Genomic DNA, 12,920 nt, shown 5'->3' with positions numbered 1-12,920 from the left:
CACTTCTCTGCCTCTGATTAGCTTTACCAACTGTTCAAGGTTTCTGATTTACCTCACTTAAATGAGTCTGCTTTGGTAAATAAACTCCTGAAAGAGGAATGATTAAGTCTTCGTGTGTATAACGGCGGAATTGTTCTTCACTTGTAACTTTCTATTGGGATTTTCTATAGTCTATGTGTCTTTACACAATTCAGGGAGGTCATGAGCATTAACAGTGTAATAAGGTGCCTGTTTATTTTGTAAACGTTTCAGTTTATCTACCCCATTCTCTCCAGCTTTACTGTCTGACTTCAGTAAGTTTTCTACAATGGGTACAATAGTTTTTGTTCTCTTACACATCGTTCTTTGGACAGGGTTTGTGGTCCTCCGTGGGCGTGTTGCTAATGTTCAGAAGAGCTAGATATTGGTCTTAACCATTACGTTCAATCTTTCGTAACATATTCTTAGCACTTTTGACATTAGACTCAACCTTGCCATTTGCCTTGCTGTTTTAAGGCGAGATGGTCCAATGGATAATTCCCCATCAACTGGTGAACTTTGACGTTGTGTTCGAGATCATTTGAGGACCATTTTCTTTTATCATTTCATCAGGAATACCACATATAGCACAGTGTGTCTTGATTCTAACAATAATAGATTGAGCGGTAGTGTTTGATAGTCTGTCTTCCAAAAGTTAGAACAACAACATACAGTTGTGATGTAATATTGGCATTTAGTTCAGACAGATCAGGAAGCTCATGACTCATTAGGGTTTCCTTTTGAGGGGAAATTTCCTAAGACGTACAAGCCTCACAACATTGCACCACTGATTTTATTTCAGCATTCAAGTTAGGACAATGCACTTCTAGCTCAGCGTAAACACCTTTCAGTGACCACATGGCCAACTTGTATATCCTTTATCTCGGGCCGTAACTGCTTTTTATGACGTCTCTCACCCCTAAAGATAATTCTATCTTCATAAGACAGTTCATCCTGCGTGTCGAAATATGATGTGACAGTTCCAGGTAGTTGAGATTTCTTGTCAAGCCAATCTTGTTGAATAACACTTCTCAGTCTGCATTGTGTTGTCCCTTTTAGTCTCATGCCTAAGTCTATCTTATCAATAGCCATTGTTAGAAAAGTAACATCTTTTTTTTTTTTCAAACTCCTCATCGGAGTCCACATTTTGAACAAGTAAGCAAGCTCTACATAGTGTCAGCAATGGACATATGGGTGCCCTTCATGTACTTTACTTCAATTTCATTTAAAAGTGCTCCCATAAGAATTGCCCGAAGTCTCTTTGGGACCTTGTCTAAAGACTTCAGCACAATGTTTTCAAGCGGCGTATGATCTGTATACACAATTACTGGTATAACACATGTAAACTGGTGCCATTTTTCTAGTGCATTTACAATGAATGACACGCATCTATAGTAGCATACCAATTCTGTATCAGTCAGTGCCCTACTAGTGGAGCACAAAGAATAGTCTTCCTGCAACAATACTGCGCCAATATCCTTGTTGCTGGCATCTGACTGAATTACTGATTGATGGAGTCAAAGTATCTTAGAACTGGTGCTTTTGTCAGTGAGCTTTTAATTTCCTGAAATGCTTTAGCCTCCGCATTTCCCCCATTTCCATTCAACACCCTTCCCCACCAGAGACAATGGGGCGTAACACAGTAGCTAAATTTGGCAGAAGTTTAGAAAGATAATTAACCACGCCGACCAATCGTTGCAAATCTTTATTACTAGGTGGTTCCATCGTCATTATGGCCTCCACTTTTTTAGGATCAGCCTAAGATCCTAACTTGTCACCACATGCCACAGGTGATTTACCTTAGTCATACAAAATTGGCATTTCTTTTGATTTAGTCTTATTCCTACCCCAGCACACCTTGCTAAAAACTTTCTCATCCTCTCATCATGGCTTGTATCATCACCATACACTAGTGCATCATCTGCTACACACTGTAAGACCTGCAGGCCTTCTAGAGACTGATGCAATCTCTATTGAAAGATTTCAGTGTCCTTCTTCAGGTCAAAGGGTAAACGCAACCATCTGTACCTCCCAAATGGAGTAGCAAACGTTGTCAACAAACTGGACTCGTAACTCACAATGATGGTAGCCAGCCCCTAGATCACAGATGGTAAAAAGGTCGCACCATTTTAATCAGGTAAAACATCCTTTATAACTGACAATTTATAATATATCCTTTTCAGGGCCACATTTAAGGGTCTATGGTCAATACAAGCCCCTGAGATCACCTGAATTCTTTGTAATGAGACATTTGATTCACTCAATCAGTTGTTTCATTCTCAGGAACTATTTTACTTTCATGTTGTAACTTATCCAAAGCCTTTTTTGCTTCTTGTTTCATGGCCTCTGGGATCCTCCTGGCTAGCCGAACAGCACAATCAACATCAGATATCTTTAAATGCACAGGGCCACCAAGCAATGATTCAGATTGCCATCAAATACTGTTGGAAATTCTGTACACAAATCAGTAATCTGCTTTACTACATTAATGCTCTAGAAATTATCATAATTGATGGTTATTAATCCTCTCTTTACTGCTGATCTGGCACTAGGTAATGGCATTAGACTGGTTTCATTATCAGCAATAGCATATCGAACATCATACTCCACTCCCGTCCTGGGATTCATTGTCTTTACAACACGCCTGCCCAGTGCCTTCTTTGTAGAAGTGTCCCACATTTGGAAGGTAACCTTCTTCAACACATGAGCAGTACCAGTATACCTAACAGATAAAATGCTAACAATTTGCATTCTCACTAGTTCGCCATTGATCAGCATCTTGGGGTAGATACCTTTTTTATTGAGTGGCAAAGAATGAATGGTCTCTACACAACTGACCAGTTCTGTATTACTTACAGGAGACTTTATCCCTGCTCTCGCCCACAGTATCGTGTACTCATGCTGTACAGACACGTGAAGCACTGAAATGTTTTCGCAAACCACAACTATTACAGAGTCGCCTTCAGGCGGGACATTTTTCCTTGATCAACTCGTTAGTCTTACTATAAAATTTGCAAACAGCAACTGTCTTGGTAGAAGATCTGTGGCTAGATGGCAGCCTATCTTTCTCACTAAACTTGTTAACTTTATACTTTTGATCAGGCTATTGTTGTACATTCCTAACATTATTTCCTACACTCTTACTGTATCTTGCCACCTTCATGGCTGTACAGGTGTCTATGGCAGATTGTAGGTCTAATCTCCGTTGAGAGATGAGTTTTTCCCTGTTCTCATCTCTGACACCGTTATTAGCCGGCCCAATAGCAACTATCATACATACAGTCACAAAACTCAAAGGATCTTGCCATATTCCTGAGAGCAGCCATATATTGCTCAATGCTCTCTTCTAACCCTTGGTCACGTCTATTGAATTGGAATCTCTGAAAAAATTCTTTCTGTTCCAACAATTACCTTTTCAAGTTCATTGGTGACGTCATCTGGTACATGTCTACTCTCACTTATAGAGCATCATAAGCTATTCACAAAGCGAAGCCCATCAATGCCATTACAAACTTTCAAAATGTTTAACTTTCAGTGACTCGGATCTCTGGTCTATCCCTGACAGTTCCAGACCTTTTCGAGTTGAATCCTCAATTACCAATCCTCAGCCACAATGGACGATCGTAGATGCAAGGCTGCAGGTGGAGAAAGATTATCACAGGATGGTGTCACTGTGGTAACATGCTGTGGTTCGGTGTTTGACCGTACGGGTCACGCACACGGTCCTGGTGCACCACTACTGCTCAAGACGTACCCAGGAACTTCTCCTCATAAACACTGTCCGTGGAACTCATTTTGACCGTTGGCCTCACACGAGGATGCGTGAGTAACTGCCGCCAGGTGGTACACAATCTGACCTGGGCGACACCACTGCCGACCCAGGCCTGTCTTCCATCTGAATATTGTTACAACTTTGTTCCTAATTAAATTCAACTTACCCCTGGAAACTGTTGAGTATGAACTCTGTTACTATTTTACATATAATGTATATGCGTTTGTTATTTTTGTTGTAAATTTGTTTTACTTTCTCCATATAACTGTTATAAGGAAAAGTACGCGTTGTGGGAAGTTTGGCCATTCAAGATTGCAGCAGTTGCTTGATGTGATTACCGGCAAGAACTGCTGATGCTGATAACAATGTCGTGTTTGTCGAGGTTGTACAGTTGAGCAGATGAACGTTGCCTATCCCTAACTTCAAGAGAGACTAAGGACGACGACAAGAAAGCACCGAGACATTGTACGTGATCATTATTTAGCCAGAGGTAAGCCTAGAATCACTGCCTTATACACTGAGGTAACCTCACTGAAGATGACTAGTGAAGAAAACGTTACTGATTATGTGATTCGGACAGAGACAGCGGCAACTTCCCTGAAGCACCAGGTGAAGCCATCGGTGACAGCTTACTCATGGCTATGACTTTTAAAGGCCTACCCCCAAAATATAAGACTTTTTCTGTTGTAGTGACTCGAAAAGAAGCACCAATGACTTTTAGTAAATTTGAGAATGCACTAAGAAATTTTGATGAGGGGAGAACCAGCAGCCACAAAGCACAGGTAGGTCATAAAAATATTGTGTACAAGCCAAAGCCTATTAGATCTCAGTGGCAACAGTCTCAGTGGTATGACTAATAGTCTCGTACTCATTACACAAAATTATGTAAAAAAAAAAAAGTATGCAGGTGATAAGTGGTGATATAACAGTGACAGTCCTCATTCATTTGCATTTACAATTAGACCTAGCGCTGATCCTGTTGATAATCATATGAGTCGTGATGTAAATGCACATTGTTGGTAGACTGGAGCAACAGCTCATAAGTGACAGATCAAAGTTTGTGAAATTTGATAAAGATTTTTATTTCTCAAACCACTTTATAGAATTAGTTGATGGTAGTAGGTCAAGTGGTGTTGTATTAAGCAGAGGTAATGCAAGTGTCTTATGATGAATATGGTAATCCCCAGAGATAGATGTTAGAAGATACATTGTATGTACCTTCTTACAAGTAAGATATATTTTCTGTGCAGGCAGGAACAGAATGCAGTGCATCTGTGAGTTTTCTTCCAAAGGCTTAAGAATTAAGGGCTGCAGATGGTACATATTGAGAAACGTGGCAAGTTGTATTTTCTTGATAATGTAAGTCATCATAAAAGAACACAGACTGTAGAAGAGTGGCATAGAATTTTAGGACACTGTAACGTTAAGGATGTACTCAAACTAGAGGGTGTTGTAGATGGTATGAACATTGCTGGCAAAAAGAACTTTGATTTTAATGCATGTGTTAAGGGAAAAATGTCTAAATATAGGAGTAGAGAAGCTGACGATCATGCTACCTGTCAACTTGTATTAGATCATTGTGATTCATCAGGTCCAAATGAATCTGTTGCTAGAGAAGGTCTTAGATATGCAATTTCTTTTGAAAATAATTTTCTGGTGTAACTATCGTGTAAGAGTGATACAGTTGTTGCTACGGAGAGATTCTTGGTGGATACTGCTCCATTTGGTTCTGTCAAACTTTTCAGGACTGACAATGGTGATTTTTCCCCTACAGAGTTTAGGTCACTTCTTATAAAAAATTGCATTAAGCATGAATTTTCAGCACCATGTTCACCACATCAAAATGGCAGAGTGGAGAGATCATGGCAATCCCTTTTTGGCATGGCTAGGTGTCTATAGTTAGAAGCCAAGTTGCTAAAGAAATTATGGACCTATACTGTAAAAACTTCTGCTTATATTCGCAACATGTGTTATAATCGAAGGACTGGAAAAAACCCGTATGAGATGTTGGCAGGAAAGAAAGCAAATTTGAATAACATGCATGTATTTGGAACCGTGTGTTATGCATATGTGCAAAATAGCTAGGTACACGCAGTGAACAGGGAATTTTTATAGGCTGCAATAGTCAAAGTCCAGCATATCTTGTATATTTTCCATAAAAAAATGATGTCAAGAGAGTAAGATATGGTAATTTAATGAGAAATTTGAGCAAGAAAGAGTGATGCCAGAGCATGTATATGAATATGCAATGCCTGTGTTATCAGACTTGAAACCACAGACTTGTTCACTTTCATAAGAAAGTGAACAAGATGGTGAAATAAAGGAAGATACAAATGAGCAAGAGAGAAGATATTCTTAGAGACAGTGCAACAAATCCAGGTATCTGAGGGATTATGATACAGATTCAGATGCAATAAACATTGCTAATTGTTCTGTTGACTATTGCTAGAGTAGTAGATGTTCCAAGAACATATGAAGAGGCAATCTCATCTTTAGAGTCCCAACAGTGGAAGAAAGCAGATGATGGATACATATGAGCTCGTACCATTACCAGATGGTTGATGTGTAGTTGGGGGGAAGATGGGTGTATGCAGTGAAGCTAGGTCATGATAATGAAGAAGAGTTCAAAGCAAGTTATGTAGCAAATGGGTATTCACAAGTTCAAGGTATAGATTATCAAGAAACATTTTCACCAACAGCTCGTGTTACTTCAATTCATATGTTGATGATGTAAAAACTGCTTATTTGAATGCTGATATACGCTGTGAACTTTATATAGTACATCCAGAAGGTTTTGTCAGAACTAGTGAAAATAGTGAAAAGCTTGTTTGTGAATTGAAGAAAACATTGTATTGTTTGAAACAGTGGATGCAGTTGGTACAATATGTTACATACTTTTCTATTGTCTGAAAATTTTGAACAATCATATGTTGCTCCATGTATTTATAACAGAATTGAAAGTTTATCAAGTCATTATTATCATTTGGGTGGATGACATTATTATTGCTGCCAGCAATGAAAATGTACTTCATGTTGTCACGGATTCCTTGTGTAACAAATTTAAGATGAAAGATTTAGGGAAATTATCATGGTTTCCAGGTATTTGAATAAATCATATCAAATATGATGAATTTAAGATGATTGATTGTAATCCGAAGTCAATCCCATGTGATTCAAGTGTAAACAAGATTATTATTAGTGACTCCAAAGAGCTAGCAGATGCTGAATTGTACAGAGAAATTGTTGGAAGTTTTGATTTATGTTATGTCAGGTATAAGGACTTAAGTTGTAACACAGTTGTCTCAGCATATGGCCAACCCAATATCAGCACTTTTTAGTTTAGCTAGAATGTACTGAAATATGTTAAGAGTACAATGAGTTATGATTTAAAGTTTACAAAATCAGATTGCACGTGGAAGATGATTGGTTTTTGACTTGACTGGTGTACATCATAAGATAGATGTAATATTACAGTTACCAGGTAAATAGTTATGGACCATTGATTTCATGGAAAAGTAAGAAGCTGAAAATTATGGTATTATCTGCATGTGAAGCAAAGTATATGAACTTGTGCTAAGCAGAAGGCTAATTTCTTGAGACAGTTGTTTGCAGATTTTCTAGGGTATGACAAATAGTTTGTTACTTTGTATGCTGATAATCAAGGAGCAATAGCATTAGCCAAAAAATTTTGTACACCATCAAAGATCAAAGCACATGCATATTAGATATTTTATTTGATCGGAAGTACAAAATGGTGTTGTAGAATTGCAGTATGTAACATTAGAGGATAATGTTGCGTACATATTTACAAAACCAGTATCTAAAGCAAAACTGAATAAATTTTCAGTGGAGGTGTTGAGTATAAACTCAAGTTGTTACTAAAGTGTATACAATGTATTTGCTTTTGTTATGTATATAGTAAGTTTTTTTAGTTTCCTCATAGAATTGCGTAAGTGTGTTTTCTTTATGTAAGTAATGACCACTACAATTAGCATTGTTTAACTGTTTGTTTTTGAGGGAGGCTGAATTTTCCTTTATTCCACTGTCATGACAGCACTATTGACAACAAAACTACTCTTGGTTCTTGTTTCTGTTTCCTCTTCACAGTTTCAAGCTTGTTTTCAAATATAAGGTCCACTTGTTCTGACATTATTCATCCTTCTGGGAATTTGTCTATCATCTTCATTTTGGATGTTATATTTTTAGAGGAATAATAGGACAGTATGGACAATTTTGTCTAGGGTGGAAGATAAAGTTTTCATATCATTTGATACATCCTCCTCCTTTCTTAGGTTAAGTACAGAACATGGGGCTTTTTGTTCATTCTAAAGCAAGTTGGTATAGTAATATGCATTGTGGACAGAAGAGATTAGAAATGCTGTTGTAGAGAAGGAAAAGGCATTTGGTAGATGGTAGATTGCTCAATTGCTAAAGGTAGGAAAGGCCTGAGGACTGGGTGAAAGCTATTATTGTTTCTTTATTCAAAGAAAAAGGTGCAAAGGATGTGTGTACCAGTTATAGGGGAATAAGTTTGTTTTGTACTAGGAAAAGTGTATGCAAAAATATTAATTGACAGAAGTGATATAAGTAAAGAGCAAGGGGGTTTTAGGAAAGGTTGGGGATGTGTGGATCTGATTTTTTGTTGTAAAGATGACTGTAGAAAAGTATTCAAAGAAAGGTAAGAAGTTGTATGCAGGTTTTATGGATCTGGAGAAAGCATATAATGGAATCAAGTGGAATGCTTTGTAGGATGTGTCAAGAATATGTGGTATAGGGGTAAAACTGTTTGATGGTATAAAAGCCTTCTAAAGAGGAGCATATATGTATGTAAGAGTGGATGGAGAGCTTAGCAAGTTTTGAGATACAAATAGGTGTGATGCGGTACTGTGTGATGTCACTGTGGATTTTTGATATATGTATATATGGATGGAGTGATAAGAGGGATGAAAGTAAAACTAGGGGAAAGGGATGCAGAGATGGAGTGTGGTAGAGATGTTGTGGCTTGTGGCAAGCCTGTTTGCAGATGATACTGTGTTGTTTGTGGAGAGTACAGAGGAGTTGCAAAAGGGTGTAGGTGTGTTTTATGATGTTTCAGCTGAGGAGATTGAAGGTGAATGTAAGTAAAAGTAAGGTAATGGTGTCTGAAAGGAAACAGTGAAATTGTAGATTTTGTAAAACCATATAGAGTGAAAGAAGAAAGTATACTAAATTGTGCTGTGAATATGGGGGGGGGGAGACTGGAAGAAGTGGGGGAATTTAAGTATCTGGGAGCTGTCTTAGGTAAGTGTGGTGATATGGGAGGAGAGAGAAGGGAGAGAGCAACACAGGGTAGAAGAGTCATTGGGTCCCTAGATAGAACATTGAAAGGTAAAGTAAGTATAGAAGTGAAGAGAGGATTAAGGGGCAGCACATTCCTCCCAACTCTGACCTATGCAGCTGAAACATGGACATGGAATGAGGCACAAAGGTCAAGAATCTAGGCTGTGGAAATGAGCTATTCAAGAAGAGCATGTGATGGGACAAGATGGAATGAAGGAAGAAGTGAAAGGGTGTATGAAAGATGTGGAATGGCAAGGAATGCAAAGAGAATGAATTGTTAGAGGTAGAATGGATGAAACATAATACTTTAAGGTGGTTTGGACATGTGGAAAGAATGCTAGACTGGGAGTTTACAAGGAGAGTGTATGAGTACAATTAAGAGGGTTGGTGTGAGTGAAGACCACCTGTGACAGAGGCAAATAGGGTGGAGGAATAATGGATTGAGAGAAACATAGGTGGAATGCATGGAAGGGTGTATATGAGGGAGGTATGCAAGGACAGGGATAAGTGGAGACTGTTGCCGTGATCACCACTTGATGGGAGTTCCCGGAGGGAGCAGACATCAGAGATATGGGTGAATACTGTAACTGATTTTTTAAGTATGTTAGTCATTAGTGGGATTCTCTTCTCTGTTGCTTCCTGTACTCTGATTTATCTTGGGTTAGTCAGAATCAACCATGAATAGTACAACACTGACTCTTAAATCAGCATCATTCCTCATGATATGAACAATTTATTATTGTTCTCTGAAGAACTCCCAGAGCTTTTGTACAAACATCTAAATGATAATTTATCTTCATCAATTCCAGTCTTATCCCATACTTATTACTAATATTCCTGTATTATGCTGTGACTACAAAAGTAAGATTTAATATTTTTGGCTATATAGATCAGTACTACTCAACCCTTGTCATCCTCACTGTGACAGTGAAACAGTTGAATTACCATAAAGTTCATATTATGTCAGACATGCAGCTTCCACTTCTTTGCCTTTGCTTAGCTTATTTAACTGTTAAAGGTTTCTAATCTGTCAGTTTTATTATTTTTCAAAATTACTTCACTTAAAAGTTAATCTGCTTTGGTGAATATACTCCTAAAAGAGGAATGAGTAGTCTTATTGTTCACAGTATTGTTCTTACCAGTGGGATTGTTTTTCTGGTTATTTCCTTTTGGGATTTCTATATTTTACCATTTCATGGTAGAGCTTTTACCAATCAAAATAACTTTTTTGTGATGTCTTTAGCTTGCAATGCTTTAACATCAAGTAATCTTTTATTTTCTTGTCTTAGTCATATCCTTTCTGATGGTACGAGGCTTGAAAGCAGTACTTTTAGCTGTCTGGTCAGGATTTAAGATCAGCTGCTTCTTCTCATAGGTTTTCAGAGCAACAGGCATTGGCCTCTATTGTTCAAATTTCTTCCCTAATTGTATGATTCTGTCAGAAAGGTTCCTCTCATTTATTTTGATTCACTGCATGTAAATCCCAAATTCATCCATGACTTGTTTTCATCATTTACCATACTTTTCTCCACACTATAGATAGTCCATTTCACTCTCTGGTCAGGATTTAAGATCAACTGCTTCTCCTCATAGGTTTTCAAAGCAACAAGCATTGGCCTCTATAGATCAGATTTCTTCCCTAATCGTATGATTCTGTCAGAAAGGTTCCTCTGTTTATTTTGATTCACTGTATGTAAATCTCCAAATTCATCCATGACCTGTTTACTTTTCTTTTCATTGTCTACCATACTTTTCTCCACATTATAGATAATTTCTTTTTTTCTAGTTATATCATCCCTGTCCTTCTGTTCTTCTTGAACTATATTCAGGAAAGTTTTGAGTTCATCTTTTGTCATCTGAATGGTTATAAATTCACTTGTTTATCCTCTGTCATGTTACCTGTCCTCTTCTTTCTGAGTTTGCTGTTTAATGTAAACAAGTGTAAAGTTATGCACTTTGGAGGCAAGAATATACATTATGACTTCAAACTGTTTGGAAACTCTCTAACTAAAGTAAATGAAGAAAAGGACCTAGGAGTTGTCATTAGCAACAATCTGGAGTACATTAAGCATTGTTAAGCAGCATGTAAAAAGGCAACCAAATGTTAGGTATCATTGCCAGGAACATAGATTACAAGACGCCAGAAACAATATTCTCACTTTATAATTCTCTGGTAAAACCACACCTTGAATATGCACTCCAGTTTCGGTCCCTAAACCATAAAAAAAGATGAAGAAAACTAGAGCAGGTACAAATAAGTGAGAAAATTGATCCCATTCCTTAGAAATCTGGCATACGAAGAGAGGCTAAAACTATTGGATCTCTTCTCTTCAACCTTAAAAAATGTAAGACTTTGCGGTCTTAATCCAAGTGTTCAAATTCCTGAACAAGTTCGATAATGTAAATCATGAACATCTTCAAAACACAAGAAAATATGGTTATCAGGACAAAAGGAATAAAATTCAATGTTAAAAGATGTAATACAGATGTGGGAAAAGCTTCTTTTCTTATAGGTGTGTTGAGCAGTAGAATAAGATACCATAAGATGTAGTGAATGCTGAGACTATGAATACATCCAAAAGTTATTTAGACTGGTATTTTATAAACTCAGGTATATTCTGAGAAGAATGCCAGAAATAAACTGTATAAATGACAGTGGTAACTGGGACAGTAGAAGGCTAATGTGCAGTATAAATGACAGCAGTAACTGGGACAGTAGAAGGCTAATGTGCAGCAGCTTAGCAGAATAACATTTTCTTGTCAAGTTTAGCTTTTTTTTTTTTTTTTTTTCAGACAACCCAGTCATGGGCCAATCAGGCCCCCTGTTGTCTATCTTTCTCATGTAAACTCATATAAACTTCTTTTCTGTCTGTAGAACATGTTTTTGACATTCTACGTGTATTTGTTGAACCTTTCTTCGGTAAGGCCCTAAGAATGATAAGCTTCTTCCCATATCTTAAAAAAAAAGCAGACATACACCCATACACAAGCTCAAATGATTGGATGTGTGGAAAAATACACATATGCATGCAGGCTTTTGGAAACACACATGAGCAGAGAAACACACATGTGCAGTCCCATACGCAGATGAGAATACATGCACATAGAATAATACACATGCACACACGCACAATAACATATTCTACAAACATCACATCAACATCAACAGAAATACTTTGACTCTTGGAAAAGGCTTGGCTACCTGTTTGCTCACTTGGAAAGGAGTTTTGCACACATTGGTCCCATGTTGTACCTCTAATCTGTCTTACGTTCAGCTGTACCACTCAACCCTTGTTGTCCTCACTGTTACAGTGAAGTATTAGTTATCTTAATGTTCATATTCTCTTAGACATGCCACTTTCACTTCTTTGGTTTTGATTAGCTTCAGCTGTTAAAGGTTTCTGATCCGTCAGTTATATTGTCAAAATTCACTTCGCTTAAATTTTAAGTGAATCTGCATTGATGAATAAGCTCTTAAAAGAGGAATGATTAGTCTTGCATTGCATAGAAAAGAGGAATGATTAGTCTTGTTTTGCATAGTTATAATCTTAACAGCAGGTTTATTCTTCAGTTGTAACTTCGTATTGGGATTTTCCATATTTTTTTTCAATTCATAGTATACTTGTTACCAAGCACAAGATTTTTTTTGTGATGCAATTAGCTTGCAGTGATTACAATCAGCTTATCTGTACAACCTCTCCTCTATATTCTAAAACCATTTTTCAATCTGTACAACCTGTCCTCTATATTGTAAAACTTTTTTAAACCTTACCCCAGTGGAACCTTAAGTGAAAAAGTCCTTCCCATATCC

At 37.5% G+C, this 12,920-nt stretch overlaps 1 long non-coding RNA gene across 1 annotated transcript in view; it reads left to right on the top strand.

Moving 5' to 3' along the window:
• Positions 1-3,616: 3,616 nt before the first annotated feature.
• LOC139762121 (uncharacterized) overlaps positions 3,617-12,920 on the top strand; it is a 45,324-nt gene continuing 36,020 nt past the window's right edge. The window contains exon 1 of the long non-coding RNA XR_011715681.1: positions 3,617-4,572. This is a non-coding gene — a long non-coding RNA (uncharacterized lncRNA). The remainder of the gene's footprint in view (positions 4,573-12,920) is intronic.

Source organism: Panulirus ornatus, chromosome 3 (genome assembly GCF_036320965.1).
Source record: "Panulirus ornatus isolate Po-2019 chromosome 3, ASM3632096v1, whole genome shotgun sequence".
In the NCBI taxonomy this organism is placed as follows: Eukaryota; Metazoa; Arthropoda; class Malacostraca; order Decapoda; family Palinuridae; genus Panulirus; species Panulirus ornatus.
The sequence above is the reverse complement of the archived record's forward strand: the minus strand, read 5'-3'. Positions and strand labels throughout refer to the sequence as shown.